The 26,638-nt window shown below is 44.5% G+C and overlaps 1 protein-coding gene across 1 annotated transcript in view; it reads left to right on the forward strand.

Annotated features, from left to right (window-relative positions):
* Positions 1–20,017: 20,017 nt before the first annotated feature.
* The window catches only part of TMOD2 (tropomodulin 2), a 338,026-nt gene continuing 331,405 nt past the window's right edge, over positions 20,018–26,638 (forward strand). The window contains exon 1 of the mRNA XM_085644184.1: positions 20,018–20,138. The gene's annotated coding sequence lies outside the window, so the exon portion shown is untranslated. The remainder of the gene's footprint in view (positions 20,139–26,638) is intronic.

Consider the following 26,638-nt stretch of genomic DNA (forward strand, 5'->3'; position numbering starts at 1 on the left):
GGGTAAATCCTCTAGGAAAAGGGAAAATTGGGGCATACAGTGCAGGATTAATGATCCTAAAACCTTCAAAGGAGCCATAATAGCTAGAAGAAAATGTAAACGTACGGATAGAGTGAGGTAAATTGACAGAGGGCAGCCAAACTCTCTCTGCCTCCTATCTTGTAATTAGGCGCTAGTCGCCTAAGCTGATTAGCCTGTAATCTTTGTTTCAACATAGGGCCTGATTCCAATCAAGTTAGGAAAGCCCTCTGGACGACTTGGTTCCGGAGAGGTTTCCAAGCGAATCTCATTCCGGGAGTCCGTGTGACCGATTCAGATGGTAACGGACTCGGTTCGCACGGACTCCCATTGAACTGGGAGCCTGTGTGCTGAACGCTTACACAGGCTCCCATTGCAAAAAGGGGTGGGTGGGGAAAAGCATGCACCCAGTGGCGGGCACCCCATGGTGCCCGACACACTGTGCATGTTTGGATCAGGGGGACCCATGTGCACTCCCCCACGACTGATTCAGAGTGTCCTGGGTGAGGATGGGCCTGCAATGGCCCCCAAAGTCCGATTCACAAATCCTTTTTGTCTCACCAAAACCGAGTCAGTACGGCTATCAGAATCGGGCATTGTACTCGCTCGTTCAGAAGCTGGCCCCATTGCACGGCACGATTTGGTTCCGAACGACTCAGACTGACAGGATCAGGTTCGGAAACGATTCGGTCTGCGCAGACAAGATCTTCGCATCGTACTTGATCGTTTCGAACATGTGACGATTCAGTTGGAAACATAGGCTCGGAATCGGATTTGCTCATTCCGGAACCAGTCTAGAAGCCTTCCTAACGGGTTCGGAATTGGGTCCTTAATGTCCTGTAAATTTGTAAGTAATTAATCTCAGACCTTCTTTAACCTTTCCAGTAAATTCTGAACTGCTGGTACTGAATCCTGTATATTCAATGAGTCTGAAAAAGTTAGAGGATTGAATTCTGTTAATGCAAATAAGGGAGAGAAACCGCTGTAAGTATGGGTCGAGTTATTATAGGCACACTCTCTGCTGCAGATAAGTAAGACTTCCAGTTGTCCTGGGTAACAGAACAGAAATGTAGCATCTTAAGAATTCTTCAAAAGTAAGATTTAATCTTTCTGTTTGTCCATTGGCTTGAGAGTGGAAGCCAGATGTTAGTGCACTTTGGTTGCCAAGTTCATGACACAGATTTCCAAAACTTTGAGATATATTGGGCCCATGATCAGAAATGATTTTCATAGGTACTCCAAGGAGTCAGAATACGCCAGACTAGGAAACCTCAGCCATTTCTGGCACAGGTGGTAATTTGGGAAGAGGAGAAAAGGGAGCCGTTTATGTATATGAATCTACTGTACCCATTATTGTGGTGCACCTCTGAAAAGTAAGCAACTCTACAATAAAGTCAGTAGAAATGATTTCTCAGGGGATATAGAAATTTCAGGTGTCAATAATAATCCTGCTTTTCTTTGTGTTTCAAATTTATTCTGGGCACAGACCCAGGGTCGGACTGATTTACAGGTTCAAACATGCAGTGATGCTGTTCGGCCTCAGCAGTGTCTGTCATGATTTTACGACCGCAGTCTTTTTTCAGATTTAATCCTGCAGACAATGGTTGTATATTTATATTCATCCTGTTTATTTAAAAAAGATCCAGCAGATCCTCTAACACATGTTGTTTAAATCCTACAGCGTCTGAGGGAAAATAAATTGCTGGCCAAACCTGAAAAGTGTCTGTTTGGGAAGGATTTGCTGGATTGACAGGCCAGTGTGTGGGCTGTTTTTTTGCAGTTTATGGGCCTGGTATATGGCTAGGTGGGCCAGTTTTAACTTTTGATTTCCCTGATATTACCACAAGCATTGCCTGCAGCAAACACAAATGGATGCAGTCTCCCATACTTTGCAAAATATCCATACAACTTGTCTTTACAAGTTTAAAATCTGCCTGATTAGCAAATGTGGACCACTTTTTTAGCTATCTGGTTCACTAGTGAGGCCACTTTTATTTTAGTGCCCGGGCCTATGTTTTTGTCCCACTCTGACCCTGCACAGACCTTACAAGAGTTGACAAATGTTGTAACATTGTGAGGAAGAGAAGGCCACAAGAACCTCCTTCTGATGAAATCTTCTGTCACTCTTCACCTATGTCCAGAGATTAGTAATCGTGACACAGTTGTCAAATTAATGTTTGCGAATATTTTGGAGATATAAAGAGTTTGTTTTTCAAAAAAACCAAACCATTTTGTGTCTTTAATCAGAAATCGAGAAATTATTTTTCTAGGTCATGAATATTAATGCCTTTCGGTTTCTTGGTGAATTGCCTCAAGAAATGTGGGAGTAGTTGGGGAAATTAATGGTTGAGCAGCAATGATCTTTTCAATGGTCCAGTGATTCTCTGACACAGGATACTGCTGAGAAAGGGAATCAGCAATAATATTTGCAAAGCTGGGAATGTAGCTAAGAATATAATTAAATTGCTGGAATAAGAATGCTCAACAAGCTTCCAGCATTCACCTCTTGTTGAAATTGAAGATTTCTGGTGCCAGTGCAAACAGTTACACAAAACTGGCCTCCAAGTAAGAAACTTCACCATTCTATGAAGGCTGATTTTATTTCAAGAAGTTCTTTTTCTAGAACAGAATAATACATTCCTGCTGGAGACATTTTTCAAGAGAAAATGCCAACTCTATATTTTTTGCAATCTTGACTGAGCTGAATCAAAACATCTACCATGGCTGGGTCTGAGGCCTCAGTCTCGAATAAAGTGCTGGGAGATTCCGGGCTGATATAAAATGGGAGCTTGAATAAAGTTATTCTTAAGCCTTTCAAAGACTGTGATGCCACTATGATTTCACTGAAAGGGTATGTTCTTTATGAGTAAATCAGTGAGCGAAAAGACTGGTTTAGAGAAATACTTGATGGATTTCCGGTTATAATTTGCCTGCCCTAAAAAACTTTGAGTTTCTTTTTACCAAATAATTAATGGGCCAATCTAGGATGGCTTGAACCTGCCGAGAATCTATAGCTTAACCTCTAGACGATAGAACATGGACAAACAATCCACCGAATTCTTCCCAAAAAGACACTTCTCATGTATGGCCAGAAATGTTTTTTTTCCTCAGACGCTGTAGAACTAGTATGACATGCAATATGTGGTCTGCTTGAGATTTTGACTATATTAGGATGTCACCTAAATAGACAGCTATTATCTAGGGGATTAAATCTGAAAATATTGCAGTCATAAAATGCTGAAAGATAGCAGGGGCATTACTGAGGTCAAACGCCATCACACAATATTCTTAATCCCCAAACCGTATTCTGAATGCCATCTTCCACTCATCACCTCATCGAATCCGGATCAGGTGATAATCTTCTCCTTGATCCAGGTATGTGAATATTTTAGCCCCACGAACAACCTCCAAAATATCAGAAATGAGGGGCAAAAGATAGAGATCCTTGATAGTTACTAGATTCAGGTCCCTGTAATTCATAGAAGGCCGAAGTTCTGAGTAACTCTTTTTCAGTATAAAAACAAAGAGGCTCCAGCAGGGGATTTGGACAGAGTAATCAGCCCATTTTCAAGGTTTGTGTCAAGATACTCTCTTTGGGCTTATTTACCAAGGTAGAAGGAGCTAAAAGATGAACCCATAGGGAACTATAGCTTCAGGAAGGATTTCAGTTGCACAGTCAAAAGAGCGATGAGGAGGTAACTCTTTGGTAGCCGACTCTTGGAACACATCTAGGTATTAATGATAAATCTCAGGAATTTCAAATAATTGTGGTACCAACTGGGTGATACTACTGTGCAGAATTTCAGGATTTTCTGTAGAAGAAAGGTGATCAGATGTAGAAGGAGAGATGCAAAACTCAGAGACCAAGAACAAGGTATTTGAAGACAAATTTATATAAAGTGATGTTGAACAAGCCAGTTGATGCCCAAATTGATAGGAAAACAAGAAAAGGAAATTAAATCAAAGGTGAGTTGCTCATAATTTGCAGCAATTTGGAGAGAAAAAAACCTGAGTTTCCCCAGTGACAAGACAAGAAGGGATTAAAGTCCCATCAACAGCTTCTACTGCAACTGGACCATCCCTTCTTGGGGCTATAATCTGATGGCATGAAGCCCACTGACTATATATGTAGAAATTAGAGGCCCTGCAGTTCATAAGAACAGGTCCCAAGAGGAGTTGAGACTGAATCAGAAGTATGAAGCTAGAAGATTTTAGAGACGGCAGGAGTGTCTGATTAACACCCACTCTAATCCCTGCACTACTGGTGAGCTTTCCAGTTTTTAGAGTCTTCTGAGTGACAAACAGAGCATACAGTACAGGAACCCAGAAGATGACCTCTCTGACCACAGTATAAACAAAGCCCTTTTTTTCCACCTTCTTTCTTCCTCAGTCAAAATACCTACAGCGAAACCCACATGCATGGGTTAATTCTCTGGATCAGTCTTCTTAGGTGGTATAGTGAATGCAGGTTTTGAAGGGGGTTTTGACTGAGATTGTTTACAACACTTCATTCGTCTTTCTTTAAGACAACTGTGAATCTGAATGGTGAGTAGAATGGTGTAGCAACTCTTGAAATTTCGTCTTTCAACTCATCCTTGAACACTTTTCTAAATAAGGTGAACAGGGCTGAGTCAGGCCAGTCAGTCTCTCTAGCTTGTCCTATGAATTTTGAGATGAGTTATGCAAGTCCATGGCACCTTTACGGAGTTTTGATATCTCCTTTTGATCTTGACGGTTGAACATTTTTTTGAATTCCATAAGGAAGGCTGTGAAATTATCCAGAAGTCGACTTGCATCTGAAACTTAAGGCAAGGTCCATGCCAAGGTCTTTTCAGTTGTATAACTGACAGAAAAGCCCACCTTGCATCTATCAATAGCATAGATGTGGGGCTAAGGGGTAAATGGATCTGACAAGTGTCCAGAAAAGTCTTTAGTTTCCTTGGGTTGTTGTCAAACTTTAATTCTGTCAAGCCAGCCAGAGTAGGATACAAAGAGCCTTGTTGCAAGACAGCAAGAGATTGATGTAACAAGGCATTTTCTGTTGTCAGACTTTAAACAAGGAGAATCAAGTTATTTACTGCTGTCAATAATTTTGGGACCAGATCCATCGTTGGATTCTGTTGGTGAAGCAACCTGTCAAAAGTAAGCCTTCTTGGTGCTGCATATGGGCTATTCTTGGTGCGTAGAAGTGGCCTACTATCCCTAGAAACGAACCCAGATGACAGAATGAACTGGAAGTCTAGAATTGCTCCAGAAAATATTATTTTAGCAAGAAATAAAACTAGAGACGAGACAAAAACTTCCAACTGTCCAGGCCAAGCTGGAAGGCGAAGTGCAAGACGAGAATTAGTAGGAACTGGAGAAGGCAGAGAAGCCACGGAGTCCAGTGAGCGAGCACTCAGGTAAACACAATTGCAACACATCTGAACTTCAAAAGGACTCACTTATAAAGGGCTAAACAGGATGTGAGGTAACCAAAAAGAGGTTCAGCCTCCTTGTATTGGGAAACTAATTATGGTTAAACACATAAACAAGGACAAGATTCTATAACAATATCTGTTTCAGGCACTTCAATATAAACATATTGATCTACACACAAAATATGTTAAATATGGTGTTTCAGGAGGCCATGGTACTGGTAAAATTCTTCTGCATGGCAAGAGAATTACAGGCAAGAGAATTGCTCCAGAAAACACCTCTCGGGCTAGATCGAACCAATGTCAGAAGAAGTTAATGGCTTCCATGCACACTGCCACGTCTTGAGAAGCCCAGCACAACAAGATCGAAGAGGAGCGAGTGGCATCTGCAGGATTCTAAGCCCACATCAAAGTGCACCCTTGACCTTGACAAGGTAAGGTGAAAAATCTTACAAGAAGATAGTAATTCTAGTTGCATGCTAAAGTCAAAGAAGATATCAGAAGGATATTTGTACCTCTTTGAGTATAATCTGTTTGTAAAATGACGATCACTGTTAAAGAACTGAAATGGTATAGATGCATTAGATGTATGTAATGTAATAAGTAATGGGATGTGGTAGTTATAAGTGATCAGGACTGAATACTTCTTGATCCGAGTATGGTAATCTGAACATTTGGGTAGATGTTGTTATTCTCTTTACACCAAAGATTAAGAGAGTAGCTGTACAGACCCGAGAGGAAAAACAAATCTTCAGGTAGGACAAGTGGGCAATGTGAAACTATTGGTTGGTTACTAGGTATAGATATATAGATATTGAAAAAAAAAAGCTGTCTGGTCTATGAAGCCAAACACAAAGCGATGGAAGGCCTGATTCAAAAGAAAGTAGATATTGGGACTGAATAGGGAAGAGCTAAAATTGTCATACTCCTTGAAAGGAAGGAGAATAATAAAAAGATAAAAAAGGGGACTGGCTGGAGAGGGTCTGAAGGTTGTATAGGATGTCCTAGCCAGAAGCCAGTATTTAAATAAGTATGCCACATAGAAAATGCAGCAAGTTATTTATGACAACCTAATAACAAAGAGAGCACCACAGGGTAAATTGGAGCACAAAATAATGAAAGGGGAGTATGGTATGTAAAATCTCAAGTGATGCTATCTAAGTATTTACACAACCAGGAGAGTCAGTGCAGATCCACATTATGTTGTAAAAATAAAACACCATCTGGTGTCATAAAGCACCCTATCTACGTGTGGAATGTGTCAGTTTCTGACTACCATATTAGATAAACCATAATTCATTGTCTCTGTATAATGTGTGTGATTTAAAGTGCTCTGACATCCTAAACAGGTATAAGTAGCACTATAAAGCTATGTGAAATATGGGCTATGGAGAGATGAAGGGCAATGTTGGAGGGTGGTAGTGAGGGAATCCGTGAATTATGAGGTCATGGGGGAGGGGGCACCAAAATATATTGTAGCACCAGGCACCACCAGTGCTAAAGCCTGCCCTGGTTAAATATTTTATCAGCTTGGTATGTTAAAATAATGAAAAAGAGGACTGTTATAAGGAAGGAAGTAAAGCTACAGGTATGGGCTGGTACTGATCTGTTCATCCAGGGCCGGCTCTAGGGCGGTGCAACCGGTGCCACCGCACCGGGTGCTGACTCTTCCAGGGGGCGCTGCTCTTGGAAGTATTTTATGGCTTTAAAAACACCTGCTGCTACATTGCTGGCCTCCAATTTGCATACAAAAATAAAAATGTCAAGATAACAGTGATTAATGTTCTTCCTGGAGAGAGAAGGACTTTTGTCAAGTGGAGGTTTTAACTCATTTTATGGTAGCACAAAGAGTAAATGTGCCTGCTGCAAAGAATGTGTACCATGCAGATCACAAAGTGCATATAGTTTAAATCGGTCAGTGCTTTTGTCAGAGAGATCCTTTTCTTACTAGCAGTGTAGATGTTAAAATCCTAACATGGAACAGTGAACTAATAACTCAAAGAGCTGCATGCACACTGTAAGGTATAGATTGGAGCATTATGATGTTTTCCTCCGTCTTCAAAAAAGGTTCATTTTGGAGTGTTGCAGGCTGCTTGTGGGCCTGCAACACTTTTTGTGCCACCCACTCAAGTAGCCTTGAAAGGGGAACTCAGGCCTGCCGTTGCAGGCCCTGCGCGCAGTTTCCTAAACTGCCATGTTGTTCTGGTAAGTGCACGCACTTACCAGACCCTACCCTTGCCATTCCATACACATCAGGCACCCCTATGGTAGGTCTAGGATACCCCCTGGACAGGGTGCAGTGCATGTGAAAGGTGAGACATGTACCAAGGTGTGTACCATGTCCTGGCAGTCAAATAATCTCCATTTCGGTTTCACTGTTGAAAGGCCATCTTGCCCATTAGAATAGGATGGGAAGACTGTGTAATATGTTTTCCGACCTATCTTCCCAAAGGTTTAAGATAGAAAGGTGAAGTTTAATATGCCTGAACTCACCCTGCAATAACACATCTTTTTATGAAGATAGTTTTTGCATTATGTGTTTGTAAGCCACTCTTTCAGAAGTGGCTAGGTTTTTTTGCTTTAAACATTTCTGTGTGTCTCTGCCTGGTTGTGGATTGACTGTCTGGATTTGAAAGCGATAGGATCTGGGGAATGTCTTGACCCGGGGGAGGAGGTGAGACAGCAGGCTGACCTGCATTTGGAGTGTAGGGGTAGGAGTAGCCCTAGAGGTGAAGAGGCCTGGGCTGGTGCTATAAAACAATTGTCCCATCTCCTGCTGAGTCATTGAGAATCCAGACCCCCACTAATCAAAGGAAGAAGGTGTCACTGGTAGGGAGGCACCCAGAACTGGTTTGAGCAGGGGTCAGTGTTCCCTGAAGCACAAAGACTTCAAAGCCATTGAGGGGTATAACTATGCGAGCAAAAGCCCCTGAACTTTGGATAATGACTTGATCAAGATTGAACAAGACGAGAGCTACTTTGTGGTTCAAGAGCAACCTTTGACAAAAAAGAAACAACTGAATAGACTGAAGGGAAGGATGGTCCCTTGCTGTGTGGCTGGGGGCTGGTCTACAGTTTGCTGTTTTAACCAAGGAAAGGCTGTAGGGACTTTGCTGTGTGCTGTGTCCCCCTGCTTGAAAGGACTTTGCTGGGCAGTGTCCTGAAGTAACTGATCCCCAAGGGCCCGAGGTGAGCTAGCTCCATGATCGGAAACACAGGAAAGCAAAAGTTTCCAAAGAAGACTCTCAGAGACTCTGTGTGCGTGTGCTCTGTCTAGCCTGAGACCTTCGTAAGTTGTGCCCTGTGATCCTGGGCACCGGGAGTTCCAGACGAGACTCAGCGACGCAGTGTGCGTGCGTTTGATGCAGCCTGAGTCCTTCGAGAGGATCGTCCTGTCAACGTGTGCACCGGGAAGCCAAGTACGTCTCAGTGACGCAGGGTGCGTGTGCTTGGTGCAGCCTAAGACTTTCGCGTGGATTGGCCTGTGATCGTGCACACCAGAGGGGCAAGTGTGTCTCAGCGACACTGTGTGTGTGTGCTGTTTGTAGCCTGACACCCTTGCCAGAGGTGCCCTGTGATCTGGGGCACCCGAAGATAAAGAGTGTCTCCACGGCGTGGAGTGCGCGTGCTTTCTACCGCCGGAGACCTGTGCAGGTTGTGTCCTGTGATCATGGGCACCAGAGGATAAAGTGTGTCTCAGTGACGCTGAATGCGTGTGTCGTGTGCAGCCTGAGACCCTCTTGAGGAGTTGTCTGGTTATCGTGCACCTGGAGTCCAGTGAGTCTCATTGACTCTAAGTGCGGGTGTAGTGTGCAGCCTGGGATCTTTCCATTGCCTGGAAATTCAGGGAGATTGCATCGGAGGCCCAAGTCGCTGGACGAGGAGAGGAGAGTGGGTTCGTGCCCCCCAGGTAACGTATGTCGACTCCTGGGGTGGGGCGCGGGCTCCGAGGGAGACGCTCTTGGCCTCTTTCTCTGTGCTGCAGCGCCAGCTTCTGCTTCGGCTCAGATCACGGCCCGTGTGCCAAGGGAGTGGCAGCACCGGGCCGGAGTGCAAAGCTGCATTTACTGTGTTATATCTTACCCGTGTGGGGGGCAACTGGGGCCGAAGACTAACCGCAAGCCAGTCAGAGTGGTGGAGAGATATCAGAGCATCTGATGATTGTATGATGCATTGCCTTATTCCTGCACAACGAATTGCCTGTTTGTCGTATTGCCCATTGCATTAGTTTTGCCTAACGAACTGCCTGATAGGTGTGTTACGCATTGCACTAGGTTTGCATAACGAACTGCCTGATAGATGTGTTACGCCTTGTCTTAGTCCTGCATCACGAACTGTTGGATTGTCGTATTACACATTGAATCAGTGTTGCATACCGAACTGCCTGATATATGTGTTCCGCATTGCATTCGTTTCGCATAACGAACTGCCTGATAATTGTATTGCACGTTGCATCACTTTTTCCTAACAGAGTATCTGAAGAGGACCTACGCATTGCATACTGGGGCATAACAGTTACAACGTTGTTGCATTACGCACTGCATTACAGTGACAGTACAAATGGCTAGATAGCCGTATTATGATCTGCATTATTCTTATGTTGTGAAGTACCTGACTGTTGCATAAGGAACTGCATATTACGACATTGGGATTACATAGGATTGTTTAGTTTAGCTTAATAATAGGCCAGGGGGAGCATTACCCCGACGCATATGTTGGTTTAAGATTGTGTGGTCGCATCGTATATCTTTTTATAAACATATACTTGTTTTTCTATGAAACCCTGTGGAGTCCTTTGTGGTGTCATCATTGGGTTGCTGTGAGCGTAATTGCAAATACTTTATATATTGCCCTTGAAGATAAGCCTGGCTGCTCGTGCCAAGCTACCAAGGGGGTGGATCGGGGGCTATCTCAGAAGGTGACCTTTCTTTCCTTAAAGTTGGGGCTCACGGGTCCCTGTTTGGCCTTATGTACCTACCTCAGCCAACCAGGGATCCTGGGATTCTAACAGGCGCCAACAAACATTGTCGAACAGGACGTCACGAGCACTAAAGCCGGCCCTGTGTTTATCTTTGTATGTAGGCACAAATGACGTCTGAAGCTGGGAGGTAAAACTTTGAAATAGCGTGCTCGGCCAGAAGTGGTGAGACCAAATTTGAGGACAAATGTTCATTGGAAAGAATGGCTGCCAACCAAGTTATTACAGAAAATCTATATCTATTAACGTGTATGTGATTAAGACCTAACATCATATTGGACATATGCCTGTTACAAGATACATTTTTTTAACATTAATGACTGACAAAAATTCCTATGTCGACCGGCTCTCGTATATAGGTAGGCGCGAAAGATGTCTAAAGGTGGGAGATAAAATGCAGAATTAGCATGCTTTGGCCAGAAGTGATGAGACCGCATGTGAAGGAAATACAACAGAAAAGATGCCATATTGAGGGGTAATGTTGGAATCAGATATAAGGAAATTGGAAAAGAGATATAAGTACAGGTGAAATGTTTGAACGGTCATATCATTATTAAACAAGCATTTGCAATGCAATAGGTCTCGCATTTACGCAAGTTTGAGCTATTGGCATTGTAAATGACAATGCTTATTATTTTTGCTTTTGTTTTTAAAACATAAATAAAAAAGGCATTGTCATTTACAATGCCAATAGCTTAAACTCAAGTAAATGCGAGACCTATTGAATTGCAAATGCTTGTTTAACTTTATCACTGAGCACGGCGCCCGCTTCAAGAACACCCTTGAAGCTGGCGCTGCGCTCAGTGTTAATGTAAAAAATAAAAACATAAAAACCGAGCACGGTGTACTTGAAGCGGCGCCGTGCTCAGTTTTAAAGTAAAAAAATCAAACAGAGCGCGGTGTCCCAGAAGTGGATGCCGAGTACAACATGAAAATGTTTAATAAGAGTAACATTTTAAATGATCGCGGTGGCCCTACAGCAGACGCCGCGCTCATTATGCAAATAGCAAAAAAAGCAGCTGCCATTGTCCCCATCAGTGGCAATAACAAAAATAGTGTTAACCCTTGCCAGAGGCCGTGTACCGAGCCTAGTAAAAGGTCCAGTCGTTATGGGCATTAACAAATGGAGACAAGGCGGTGCCAAGATTGGAATAACAAGCCTATTTACGAATTAGAAGCCACCATTTAAGAAGGATAATGGCACAAAGCCAATGACAAATATTGGCGGAGAGTGGGCGGGGCTGCTAGTGCATAACGTAATACAGCATGCCTTTGCAGAGAAAGCAGAGCATGCGCGCCGCCGCTTGTCTCGACATAAATAAGACAATGCATATTATAGTAAAGGTAATAAGATTATATTGAGGTGCCTATTGAGCAGGTGTGGCAGAATAAAGGAGGGGCAAGCGGTGAGAATCTGTTATAATATTTAAATCCTTGAGTATGTATATTAGCGGTATATAATGAAAAGAGTAGAAAAAGTGAAGTTCTCAAGAACAAGTTCTATATAGAGAGAACCAGTGCACAGAGCATAGGAAAATCAAACTTGGAGCAGGAATAGGATCACAAGAAATCCAAAACATGTATACATTGCTTTACAGAAAATGATTTTCACTCCATATATTGTTAACACAGTTAGTCAATAAGTAGTTAACACGAAAATTACAAGTTGTTGTAACTCTAACACATTTATATCAATGTGAGATATGTTGTTAATGATACAATGCATAAACAGCATGAGTTAGAGCATATGTTTTAATGCTGTACAATATTCACCCAGTCGTTGTAAGTCATAGTAACTGTGACATTAATACAATTGTGACGTAAGCATAAATAGTCAAAATTAACCCATCAACAGAATTCAAGTACATAATATAGTGCATAATATAGGAAACGGACTGTGACTTGGTTTCATATATTATTTGTAAATTTGCTGAAATATTTTATGTAAAGTTTATAAAATATTTTATGCAAAGGTTATATGTTAGAATGCTGACATCTTTTCAGTGATGTAACTTAAATTATAATAAAAATAATACATTAACATCATGAGAGTATGTAAAGAAAATATGATGAAACAGTACTCAGGAAATAATAAGATAGGACTTATTGTTTTTCAGTAATTAGAATTCGATCGAGGTCTTTCATAACATGAGAGATATATCACCACCTCTTGGACTAGTTTTTAATGGAGCAAACCATACAACTTGATCATAATCTAGTCCTTGAATTTGTGTGTATTAAAGTGTTTGGCTAGAGGATAGGTTTCATCGTAATTGCGAATAGGTCTTTTATATTGTTGTATGGATATGCAGCGCATTTCCAACACCTCCGCCATACTTATCCTGGACATTCCCCTTGGCAGCCACATCTCTGGTCACCTGAGAGACCTCCACTGGATCCCAATCAACAGAATAATCACCTTCAAGCTCCTCATGCACGCCCACAAAGCCCTTCACAACACCGGACCCGAATACCTCATTCACTGTCTCCCCTTCTACACACTGACTAGACATCTCTGCTCCGCCTATCTGGCCCTGGCCACAATTCAATGGATCCGCAAGACCTTGGCTGGAGGAAGATCCTTCTTCTACCTCGCTGCAAAGACCTGGAGCTCCCTGCCTTTGAATGTCAGGCAATCACCATCACTTCCTCAATTCAGGATGGATCTCAAGACCTGGCTCTTTGACTGAACCACAGAACCCTCCCCCCCCAGAGCTCCCCAGCACCTTGAGACCCTTATGGGTGATTAGCCGTACTCTACAAGAACCTGGAATGATCGATTGATTAACTTATGAGTGGACCCCTCACACCTTTTAGTAGGCTGTCTCTTCAACTTTTGGACAGTTGTTGTGGACTCCTCCTAGCTGACCTGGAATGCCCATCTGGGTGATATGCCTTTTATCCACATCGTAGCAGCATCTGCACACAGCCAGCCATGCCATGAAGGCATTCCTCCCTTCCGTCTCAGGGAGCACCGTTCAGATTCTGTCAGACAACACCACCATCCATTATTTCATCAGACAGAACGGTGGGGGATCGTGGACCATGTGGACCATGTGTTAGGAAGTGATTAATCAGTGGCAGTGGACTTAACAAAGTTGAACTTTTCTTATGGCAGATCACCTTGCAGGTTCCCTCAGCATGATAGCAAATGTTCTAAGTTGTCTCTCACTGGGGGACCACAATAAGGAATTACATTTGAAGTGACAAAGGCCCAGATTGGAGTGTCCGTGTGTGGATCTCAGTCATGACCGAGAACAGAAAGTGTCTTCACTTTTGTGCCATACACTTTCCTCTGAATAGTTCCCTGCGGAGGGCCATCAGGTTCAGCTTGCCTCAGGGCCTGCTGTATGCATTTCAACCAATTCAGCTTTTGCTGAATATCATGCAGGAAGGTGCAAGTGCAGCCAATGCTGATCACCCTGCATTGGGCAAGGAGGATCTGGTACAACATTAATTTGACACTCAGCATTCAACCACCTCTTCCTTCACTGCACAGATAGATTTTCTCTAGCAGCAGAATGCTGAGGTCCTCCACTGTAGGCCCCAAATGGTGCAGCTACAGAGGTGGAGATGGAGCTGTGGCAGCTAGAACCCTTTGGTCTTCCTACTCATATGGTGGGTGTTATACCAGGCATCATTGGCATCATTGAAGTGGGTTTCCCCTGTATTTTTGCCTTACCTCCTTTTTATTTTGCTGCGTGTTGGACTTTGTTTTTGCTGGTCTTGATGCTGTTCACTGCTAAAGTGCAAGTGCTCCCTTTGTAAATTGTTGTTATGGATTGGTGATTCCATAATTGGCATATTTGATTTGCTAGTCAGTCCCTAGTATAGTGCAATGTGTGTGCCCAGGGCCTGTAAATCAAATGCTGCTGGTAGGCTTTCAGCATTGATTGTGCTACCTACACAAGCAGCCTCGCAACAAGGTATTGGGCCTGCCATTGCAGAGCCTGTGGGCAGTCTAGTACTGCCATGTCGACCTGGCGAGTGCACCCACTTACCAGGCCCTAACCTTCCCTTTTCTTACATGTTAGTCACCCCTAAGGGAGGCCAAGGTACCCCTGTGAGCAGGATGCAGTATATGTGAAAGGTAGGACATGCCCGGATGTGTGTGGCATACCCTGATAGTGAAATACTGCCAATTTCGTTTTTCACTATTGCAAGGCTACCTGTTCCTATAGGATAGAATGGGGAGTTTGCTTATAACATCTTATAGACATAACTACCCCTGGGAATAAGGTAGGTAAATAAAGTTTAGTATGCCTGAACTCAGAATGTTAAAATGCATTTTAGTGAGGGTGATTTTCACATTCTGTGTTTGAAAATACCACTTTTAAAAAGTAGGTATTTTCTTGCTAAGCCATCCAGTGTGCCTCTGCCAGGGTGTGTATTGACTGTCTGGCTTTGGAGTGACAGGGGCCGGGGATGTGCTGTGACTCCAGAGAGTCTGTATGGGTCAGGGCGGGGCTGAATAGACCTGGGCTGCATTTGAAGCAGGGGAGGAGATTTCCTTAAACCTGAATGGGCCTGGTCTGCCTTCCACAATGCTGTCTCCACCTCCTGCCAGGAAGCTGCACAAGAGAAGACAGAAGTGGGTTTTGACTGAGCAAAAGACTTCCCTGCCACCAGAGAACAAAGGATTTTGCTGTATAAATATTGGGGCCCAGACCCCAGAACTTTAGATCACTTTTGGACTTCAAGAAGAACCTCTGCCAAGGAAAAAAGCTGGAGAAACTGGAGGAGGAGCACTGCCCCTTTGCTGTGTGCTGTCTGGGGTTGGCCTGCAGTGGCTGTTTCTGCCAAGGAGAGGAACTGTGTGTGCATCCTTCTTGAGAAAGTATCTCCAAGGGCTTGAAGTGGAGCTTACCCCCTGTTCAAGAGGCTTCAGGAAAAGCAAAGACCTCACCATCGTTCTGGGCACCGTCTCTGGAACTGCTGATTTCAGTCGCCGCAGAAGACAAGGGCAACCGAGTCTGTCACCTAGTCTGTCGCTGGATTCCGTGTCCTGAAGGCACCACAGAGAGGACCGCCTCGCTTCGCAATGCAACCATGGTCCCACCGACTCCATCAAAGAGCCATAGCTTGCACCGCATCCAATGGGCACCGCAGTCCACACTGCTTCGCTACACGCTGCACAAACGTCACCGATCCGTCGCTGCCCGCCTCACGCATCAACTGGCTCCGTTGCCGCATCATGACCTGCCAGCACCGCATCGAGCAGCATCTCACCCTGCAACGCAAGCCTTGGTCTCACTGACTCTGTCAATGAGCCGCTGCCTGCACCGAGCCGCGAGGACACCGCACGCTGCAACGCTTCCATCTCACCTCGCACCCGCGACGGTTGCCTCTGACTGGCTAACAATTTTTACAGGTTTGTATTGTGGATTTTTGTCGTATTTGGTCTTGTTTTGGTTTAGATAAAGATGACTTATTTTTCTAAACTGGTGTGGCGTACATTTGTAGTGTTTTTCACTGTATTACTGTATGTGTGCACAAATGCTTTACACACTGCCTCTGAGATAAGCCTGCCTGCTCATGCCAAGCTACCAAGGGGGTGAGCAGGGGTTATTTTAGGAGTGTATCTCCCTTACCCTGACTAGGAAGAAGGGTCCCCACTTGGACAAAGGTACCTACCTCCACGAACTAGAGACCCCCATTTCTAACAGTGGGCTTCAAGAAAGCTGCTACGATATCCATTTGAGGGTTGGTAGAAGCTTCTTCAATGATGGAAGTTAGAAGATCCGAATCCTTTTCACTCTTGCCTGTCCATCATCTTGAGATTCGGGCTGTCTATTGTTCAACAAGGCCTGACAGTGACTATAGTTAAAGGTTATTTGACAGCCCTGTACTCCTTCATGTATCTGGCTGACCAGCCGTCCTTGTTTAGATCGCAATTTCTAGTGGTTTACTTTGTTTACTCTCACTCTGTTCATTTTTCCTCTGTGGGATTTTAATCTCGCATTGACGTTCTTAATGGTATTATCATTTGAGCTAATGCACTGTTGCCTTGTTTGACTTCTTACCCCGAAAAAGTAGTATTCATGGCAATATTTTCAGACCATAGGGCCATAGATCTTAGGGCCTTTTCAGTCTGTCTGCCATTCAGGGTTTTTACATGGATAAGTTGGTCCTCTGTACATACCCATCCTTCTTACCAAATGCAGTTTCTGCCTTTCATATGGGGCAATCAATTACTCTTCCATCTTTCTTCCGTCTGCCTCATGCAACCAGTGGATTACTAGCTCATTATGAGCTTTGCTGGAGCAAAGAGAGGCAAGGCAGTGACCAAACCCACCATTTTACAATGGGTGTTCCTCTGTATAAAGATCTGCTACCCTTAAATCCAGAATGACTATCTGGTGGGCAATCGTGTTCATTTTTCCAGGGCTATGGCTGCTTCCACAGCTCTCACAAGTGTTTCAGTGGCTGATATGTGCTGCCAAAAACTCATCTCTGCATGCTTCTGTAGAACATTATTCAATCAATCAATCAGGGAATATTTAAGCGCGCTACTCACCCGTCAGGGCCTCAAGGCGCATGGGGAGGTGGGGGGGGGGGGAATAGGCAGCTCCGGTAAGTCGAAGAGCCAGGTCTTGAGGGTCTTCCTGAAGATGTGCAGAGAGGGGGCACGTCTGATGTCGACCTGGAGCTCATTCCAGGCCTTGGCAGCAATGTGGGAGAAGGTTCTTCTGCCCGTTCTGGCTCTGCGGATGCATGTGGTTTCACCAAGGGCAAGGTCGACGGATCCGAGGTTCCTCTTGGGGACGTGGAAGGAGATCCTTTTGTTGAGGTATTGGGGTCCAGAGTTGTGGAGGCATTTGTAGGTGTGGGTGAGTACCTTGAAGGTTATTGTCTTCTGGACGGGGAGCCATATGAGGTCTTGCAGGTGTTGGGAGATGTGTTTTTGTCGAGGAATGCTGAGGGCGAGTCTGGCTGCGGTATTCTGTATGGTCTGGAGTTTGCGGAGTAGAAACGTGTTGATTCCGGCATAGAGGGCGTTTCCATAGTCCAGTCTGCTGGTTATGAGTGCGTGGGTGATGTTTTTTCTTGATTCGGGGGATCCATTTGAAGGTCTTGCGAAGGATGCGGAGGGTGTTGAAGCAGGTGGATGCGACGGGAGGAATCAAGTACGATGCCGAGGTTCCGGGCGTGGTCCGTAGGGGTGGGAGGGTTGCTGAGGGCGGTGGGCCACCAGGTGTTGTCCCTTGCAGTTGGAGAGGGTCCGAGGATGAGGACTTCTATCTTCTCTGAGTTAAGCTTTAGGCAGCTGCTGCTCATCCAGGATGTGACATCCTTCATTCCTTCCTGGAAGCTGAGTCTGGTGGTGACGGGTCCTTTGTGGAGGAGAGGATGTGCTGGGTGTCATCGGCGTAAGAAACTATGTTTAGGCCGTGCTGTCTGATGATGGAGGCGAGGGGGGCCATGTAGATGTTGAAGAGCGTCGGGCTGAGTGATGACCCTTGAGGTACTCCGCAGTTGGTCTCTGTGTGTTCGGAGAGGAAGGGTGGGATTCTGATCTTTTGGGTTCTGCCGGTGAGGAAGGAGCGGAGCCATTTGAGGGCGGTACCCTGTGTGCCGACTTCGTGGAGTCTGGCGGTAAGTTTGTGGTGGGAGACGGTGTCAAAGGCTGCGGAGAGGGCGAGTGGGATCAGGGCTGCTGTGTGGCCTAGGTCAAGGAGGGTGCAGATGTAGTCTGTGACGTTGAGTAGGGGGGTCTTGGTGCTGTGGTTGCTGCGGAATACGGATTGGAACGGGTCGAGGATGGAGTTGTCTTTGAAGAATTTCGTTAGTTGGGGGTTGACGGTCTTCTCTATGACTTTTGCCATGAAGGGGAGGAGGGAGATGGGTCGGTAGTTCTGGAGGTCCGAAGGGGTTTGACTTCTGTGTGTTTCCAGTCATCGGGAAAAATGCTGGATTCGAAGGAGGTGTTGATGGTGCGTCGTAGTTCTGGTGCAATGGCGGCGGCAGTTCTGTGGAAGATGTGTGGAGGGCAGGGATCCTCCTGAGTGTATGCTTTTCATAGTCGATTTGGTGCCTTTGGTGGTGGCTGAGGACCAGGTGGATATGGTGAGTCGGCTGGCGTTGCTGGAGGAGTGAGTGGTTTCGCTGTCTGGTGTCAGTTCATTGAAGTTGTTGTTGATTTTCAGGTGGAAGTAGGTGCTGAGCTTGTTGCAAAGGTCCTGGTAGGGGGTGATGTCTGTGGCTTCGCTGGGGGGTTTAGTGTATTCTTGAATGATGTTGAAGGGCTCCTTTGAGTTGCTGGAGTTGGCTGTGATCTTGTTCAGGGTGAATAGCATGTGGACAGACAAAATTTAAAAATATATATTTCGGACAACCATGCACATAGTTAGAAGAAACTTTAGAATGTAAATTGTTAAATCAATAGTCAGTGTGGGACAGCAATCTCAAATCTGAACTCCAGAGGCAGAATTTTCTATGACAGTCCATTCCACAGGAGTTATTGATCGGCCGATACATCTGAAAAGTGATTAAAAGATTATCGTGAGCCATGCTCTGCGCTGCCCACACTCCGGGCTCCAGGGGGTGTGGCATGAAAGATTTAAGTGAGATGCTGCTGCGGGCGACTAAATGGAAGATAATTAGAAAACATATTCTGCAAACATCTTGAAAGGGCTGAGGAACCTTTGATCTGAATGGAATAACATCAATGTAGTGCGCCTGCGCACCGGGTCTGGCAACAGGATTCTGCACCAAGCAAGAGAATGGCATCTTTCTGAACAAGCGCTCGCAACCGCTTGTTTATCTTTGCATCAGGCTTTCACTTTCAGTGAAAGCGCGATGCAAAAATAAACATGTGGCTGAGTGAAAACAGATGGCAAGACAAGTAACAGATGGCCTACCCAAAAGATAAGAAAGTGCTTCACGACAGCCGTGAAACAGACAAGCCTGTCCGAATGGACCGCCTGAAAAGGAGAAAGGGCGGCGACAAAAAAAACCCATTTCCAATAGCAGGCCACAGTTTAGCATAAACGGTGACCCAAGCCAATGGAAATGAGGGGCGGGGCTTCGAGCCCCCTTCTAAAATCTCCTCTCTAACTATAGGTCTCGCTGAGCGAGCACCGCATGCGCTGCACCGCTAGGCGAGACCTAAAAAAGAGGGGAGGCAGTGGTAAATAGTGAGAAATCGGTCAAAGATAGAGGAGAGGTGGAGCTAGAGAGAGCTTGCAGGAGACGATAAAAAGAGCGAGAAAATTTTTGCCAGGGCAGCTTTGGGGTCAGCAGTCGGCCCTGCTTGAGTATTACAGAAGAGTTAAGCACCCAGTAAGCAAGAACACACACCTAATTGCACGTTATGTTATATGTTATGTTGCCCCCCTCCCGCCCCCTGCCACCTCATGAGTTCTGTCTCTGCCTATCTATAGATTATAGGGTGTCCCCTGTGCTGTCTCTGTCTGTCTAGAGATTATAGGGTGGCCCCAGTGATGGGCTGCCTGTCTAGAGATCATAGGATGTCCCCAGTGATGCCTTTGCCTGTCTAGAGATTATAGGCTCGCCTTGCCCACTCCGCCCCTCTTCTGCCCACCCTCCCGCTGGAGAGGCTTGTATGTATGTCACTAGAGCATGCCGGGAGGAGTCGTAGCCAGCTGGGGCAGAGGGAGGGGCTACGCAGGCAGTCGAACCGCAGGGACAGCGCGAGATTATGGGGATGCTGGATGTTGCACAGCACCTGGCACGGACAGCAGGAGCACCGACCGCTCTGGAGGGTAAGGTCGAGGTTCCTTGGCTCGCACACTCAAACGCATGCAAGGGTTTAGAGGAGGGAGGGGCTCTCTGCTACCGCTCCCCCCTCTGAAGGCACCTGTCAGCTGCAGCTGGTCCATGCTCGCGCTGGTTAGTAATGAGGATGAACGCACGGGGCTTCCTGGCAGAAAAGCTGCAAGATTCTTCATAGACTAACAATGCAGGCACCGCCTCGCAGGGGGAACCTGTGGGGAGCGACGCACCCTTTCCCGGCGGCGAGGAGGTTCGTAGGCGCTGTGCCGGCTCCATGGAAGCGGCGCTGCACTGGCTCCTTGGGAGGAGACTGCACGAGCTCCCCAGGCTGGAGAAATCCCTCGCCCGCCCAAGGAGTGCCGCCGAGGTCCATCTGGAAGAGAGGACTACAAGGGTTTCAAGAATAAGAGGTGAAAGGGGCAGGCTGTAGAAGACAGAAAGAAACACCCTAAGGCTGCGGAGAAGGGTGGGTGCATGGCCCGGTGGGAACGAGTTGCCCTGGTCCTTGGGGAGGTGAACCCCGGCCCACCTCAGCATCCCGCCCGGAGAGAACTGATGCGCGGTCCTATTCCGAGGGGAGCTGCAGGGTTCCTTGGGCGGAGAGATACACGCCCTTCCTCGCAGAAGAGATGATGAGAGGATGCACAGGCTCAGGCTTCTGTGCTCCTTTTAGCCTCCTGGATGGGGACCGCGCACTGCTGTGAGGTGTTATCCGCGCAGGGTCCCCACAGTCGTGACACTCCTCCGGGAAACAAGGCTCGCCCATGCCAAGTGCTTCCTCGACATTGTGCAAGGCGTGGCGCGCGCTGGATGCTGAGGGGCGGCACTGCAGGGGTGCGCGGACCCAGCCCGCGTTGCCGCATGTAGCCTGTCTCAGTGTCTCGTGCCGCTCCCAGTGCAGCGTGACCTCAGCACAGAGCAACAGACGCGGAGTATGTTTTTGTAAGAAAGGTTCTTTATGATATAAACGTCGTCGCTCTCATACAGCATTGCCAAGAAAACATTCATTTTGAAAGCATTTAATTATTTAAAAATGTATGCAAAACACTTATTAAAGCAGGTGGATTTCACAAGTATACTCAGTATTTATTTTTGTCATATGAGGGTAAATGATGGAACGCAAATGTTTAGTAAAACCATTGTCAGAATTAATGACATCCGTAGCGACTGCTGAGAAAGTGTGTGGTTGTTGCCGGTGGTTAACGGAGTTTTACTTAAATAAGGAGATTCTTCCCCCAGTCTTCTCCACCCACACTCTTTCCGGAGTGAGGGCATAGTGCACACCATCACTCCTGGGTCATCAGCCTATTGGCTAATTTTGGTGTGAACTGGCGATAGTGGCCACCCTTCACCCCATGAGAGATTGGGTTGGAGACACGTGTACAGGAATTTCGCAAAGAACTAATTAACATAGTCCTAAAACTCATGTATTTCAAGATGCTCTCATGTGCAGTAAAGAAGAAAAAGGGGCCACGGTGAAATAAAAAATTTGCCTAGGGTCACACAATCTGGTCATGCGGGGAAGCCTGCACTTATCACAGGTTTTCTAGTTTCACATTGTGCAAATCAGTCACTAAGTGGGTATATTTTTCTCTAACCCGTTTTACATTGAAGGTTAATGCATTGTCTTAAATTCTTGGTTCATGAGGTTAGACAGTGGTTGGAAGTCAAAAGCCTTATTGAAGCTCGGGTCGTTTTTTGAGCTGGAGGGTCGAAGAGGACCTCAAGCTGATCCAGAGCCAGGCATATAGCTCGAGCCTGCTTGAGCCTTCAGTGCCTCGCCCACTGTTAATATTCCATAAGACACTTTTTGGCTTCTGATTCTGAATATGTAATAAATCTCATACATGGCCTATATGGCATCTACTACATAGGGCAGAATACTAGGCCACTCAAACTGCGATTGAAATGGACACCAATCAATGATTCATTTCTTAACCTCTCCAGCCACAAAACAAGTCACTTAAAAACACAAATGCAAATCCTTATTATAGACCATGTACCGAGGGTCAAGAAGAGGAGACAGGCAGAAATATTGCTCGTAAAGAAAAATGGTGGATAAATCAACTGTAGGCCGTCTCACTCAAGGAAATGAACAAAAGGGTACACCTTGTTATCTGTGAATAGAGAAAGGTAATATTAATTGAAAGGACTTATAATAAGTAGTGAAATGTACAATGCTATTCAAATGCAGATTGCTTTACAGAATGTTGTTCAGTGGAACCAAATCTAATAATACATAGTCCTGGAATAACACATGAATGGCATTACTGACAAGAGATATAACCAACAAGTCAATGAAGCTGGTAGCTTACCAAATATGAAAAATAAAGAACAATACTCTGACATGAAACTAATTGATCATAAAGACAATCTAATAAGAATGTACCGAAATTAAAGCGAATCAGACATTTAGTCTAATAAAATATTTCAAGATGGGGGCTAACCAGCATTCACTGTCATGTAATAAATCACTATCAATGTCATTTTAGGTCTCATGACAGAAAAAAGGACAATCAGAGCACATCAAGAAAGTAGACGCAAACGGACGCACAAATTGCTGGAATTATTTGAAGTAATAATTGTCAATATAGTGTCATAATGTGAAGAAATACTGCAATCGCTTTAAGTGTCCAATTCAAACAGAGCAGCAACCACAAACAAAATAGACAGCTATAGGTGAGTTGGCCTTTAAAAAGTAGTTTAAGATAGCTCTCAGTCTGGTTATAACATAGATGTGAAGGTGGGTCTCTTAACCCTCCCCATGAAAACAAAAAAAGACTATGGGACGCTAAAGTAGTTTTAAAACTTAAAAAATAACATACCTGCCCTGACCGTCAAATGGACAACCAAGGATTACACAGTCTTACTTGGTGTTTAAATTAGGCGTGGGCTAAATTTCCGTTCCGCTCGCGGAAATTGCGATAATTTGACATTTTCGCGTTCCGCGGGGAGCGCGAAAATGTAAAAATTTCCGCATTCCGCAGCATAGCGATAATTTGGTTCTTGCTCGCGCTGTAAAATAATACATTCTCGCGCGCGCACGATCGCCTTACCTGAATCCCCACGCTCGCCGACAAGTTTTCCCGATCCGGTCGCGTTCTCCACAAGATGTTGGATTGTTGGTAGCCATTTGCGCTGCCTCGCGACAGTTCGCGCCCGCAGTTATGTCATTGGTCGCGCGATCACGTCTTTCTTCTCGCGATCATGCACCGCGAGAAGAGTGAAAACAAGATGGCCGCGCCCGCAAGCAACCGCATGGGTAAGTTGGCGAGCCGCGACCATGCAGAAAATACCGCGCCGGGCGGGAAAAAAACGTCCGCATCTTCGCGATATTTCCGCGTGTTTGCAGAGATTTGTAACATTTTCGCGATAATTTGCGAAAGTCACTTTCGCAAATTCCGCCCACCCCTAGTTTAAATATGTCCTTCCACCTAACGTTAGGTTGAAGGACGTATTTAAACCTCAAGTAAGACTGTGTTCTGAAATATAGTGGTACATTTTAGAATTCAGGATAAGAACTGTAAATTAAATCAATCATTTTTCATGTGATATAATAATAATTAGATCACGAAAACTACAGATGAGGCCACAAATATTTTTTTTTGGGAAACATGAGGATGCTTGGCCTGTTGACACTTGTCTGTGAGGTACTGGGTTATGATGTTCGAAATAAGGTTATTGAATAGAGTACAGATGTACACAATCTGATGAGTTAAAGGGCACATGTTTAATGAGTTTGCCTGAAAGATGAACAAAAAAAATTACACGGTTTTCCATGATGAAGAGATTATGGTAATGTCGAATTCAATAGCAATATAACAAAGACATTGTAATTTGAGCAGACTATTAAATAAAGAGAAATGAAGTTCCCTACAAGTTTTTTTTTCCAGCTTTATTCGGTGCACAAAGAAAAAATCACCATAAAAGCACAAGATTCAAACAGCAACCATTCAATAGTACAAATCACAATACATAAACGAAATACAAATGGTAATACAATATTTCATTGATAAGAGCAAAACACTTATTTATAAAGGAGAGATATATGAAGTTATTAAAAAGCTTTGACAAGTTAGCTCTACACAGTTAATCAGGTCTGGGTTATGTAATCTACATTCTCATATAATAATGCTTCCAGATAAGAATAATCTTTTCTTTTTCTAATTGCACATTGTATATATCTGATAGCGGAGTTAATGATTTTTGCATTTCCCAAATTACAAATAAAACTGTGAGCATGTTTAGGGTTAAAAAGTCTTTTAGATAAAAATAAAGGTTTTAAAACCAGTTTCCGTATTTCTATATAAAATTTACAAAAAAGGATAAAGTGCATAGTTGTTTGTGCAGATCTTCCATCACATGGGCATTTAGGTAATTTTTTATTCCAACTTTCCGTCTTTGGAAAGGCTACTAAAAAATGTAATATATCAAACCTTCGCCTTGTTAAATAAAATCTGTGCTGTATATTTTTCACCGATATTAAATATATGGGTAAGCCAGATACAACCACCCGTTCTTGGTAGGAGACAATACTTCCTTTTAAATTAGCAACTATATCTCTATTAGTTACTACAAATTCAAGATAACTGGCCTTCTGATCCCTTTTACTATAATCTTGGATATTCGAGGGATTCTTGTAGTCGAGATTAATTCTACAGCAGGTTAATAGTTTTGAGATATGATCCAACCATGGGATTTTGCTGTTACAGTCAAGTTTCAGACAATCCATTATAATTTCTTTCGAAAACTTGGATTCATCCTTAGACCATATCCTTTGCCATAGGAGCAGGCCGGCTAAGTTTATTGTGTCACTTAAATGTGGGGCCAATAACTCTTTATGTACTATGTCAATAGCTGTAGCTTGGGGGACCGCTAATATTCTTTTAAAAAATGTATTTTCTTGAGTTTGTAATATATCAATAGATGCTCTCCCCCAGATCGCCAGTAATACACTTGCTCCGATAAAGGGCTAAAATTTCTCGTATGGGCTTGTTACCTAGTTTTGTGGCAAATCTAAAAATACTTTCTGTTACTTTTAAAAATGTCGTGCTATTCAGTTTAATGTGCAAATTCCATCGGCCTGTATTGCTAAAAAGCATTCCTAAATATGGAAAAGTAGAGACTCTATTTATGACCACCCCGTCGACTTGATGTTGTTTGATCTTAGGTCTATTTTTTCCACAAGTCATCACAAAAGTTTTTTTTAAAGTTTGACTGTAAGCTTTTATCATTCATAAATCTAAGAAAGTTATCAATTAAAAGTTGCAGCCCGTTTGCTGTCCTAGAAATGAGGACAGCATTGTCCGCGTATAAGAGGACTGGTGTCGGGCGCATACCCACTTTTGGTGCGTCTGCTGGTAATTATTGTAAAAAGGAGTCTACACTATTAATATAAGGAGAGAATAAAAAAGGCGCTAAGACACAGCCTTGTCTTATGCCATGTGTAACGCTAAAAGCTGAAGTACATTCTCCCTTTTTTCCATAACGGACCCTAGCAATTAAAAAGTTATATTTCTGAGACAGGTAGTTAATAATTTCTATAGGTGCGCCTTGTTCCTATAGAGTTTGCCATAATGTTTGATGGTTAACCAGGTCAAAAGCACTGGTTAGATCTACAAAGCGCAAGTGTAATGCCCCTTCCTTTGCTAGGGTGTATTATCCTATTAGTAGATCTAAATTCAGGCATTGTTCAACCGTACCAATACCTCTTCTGAATCCATACTGGGCATCCGACAAGATATTACATTCGGCTGCCCAGTTTTCGAGCCTATCTAACAGTATGCGACCCATCACTTTAAAAGAGGAATCCAGAAGATATATTGGTCGGTAACAATTTGCCATTCCCCTGTCCCCTTTTTTTAAAATGGGTACGATAATGCTCTCTATCCATATTTCAGGCAGAGCGCCATTTAAGGTTGCATTAAAAGCGTTCTTTAGAATAGAAATCCCAAAAAACATATTAGACTTAAAAACATCAATTGGCACACCATCTGTGCCGGACGCTTTGCCATTTGCACTTTTTTCCAGTGCAGTTTTTATCTCCTCTTTAGTTATTGGAGTCATTCCAACCGGTTCTATGATTATGGGTTTATCTACATTGTTGTTGGTATTTTTTATGTCACCTGGGTTAAAAATGTGCTCAAAGTGCGATACCCAAGCTTCTGGGGCAATGACTGTATCAATATTTACAACAGTATTCTCATTAACCCCTTCCCCGCTCATGACGGAACCACTCCGTCATGAGCCACGGTTGCGCTGTGCTCATGACGGAGTGGTTCCGTCATGCTGTGGCCGTTGGCGGCCGCTCCGCCCACGCGGCGCTAATCCCCCGCCTGTGCGGGCGATTAGCGCAGTAGGCGGAGACGTGACGGAACCACTCCGTCATGAGCACAGCTCAACCATGGCTCATGACGGAGTGGTTCCGTCACGAGCACAGCGCCACTGCGCTGCCCCTAAACCCCCCCCAGCGCCGCGGCGGAATTCCTGC

The sequence above is a fragment of the Triturus cristatus genome, chromosome 3_1 (genome assembly GCF_964204655.1).
Source record: "Triturus cristatus chromosome 3_1, aTriCri1.1, whole genome shotgun sequence".
Classification (NCBI taxonomy): domain Eukaryota; kingdom Metazoa; phylum Chordata; class Amphibia; order Caudata; family Salamandridae; genus Triturus; species Triturus cristatus.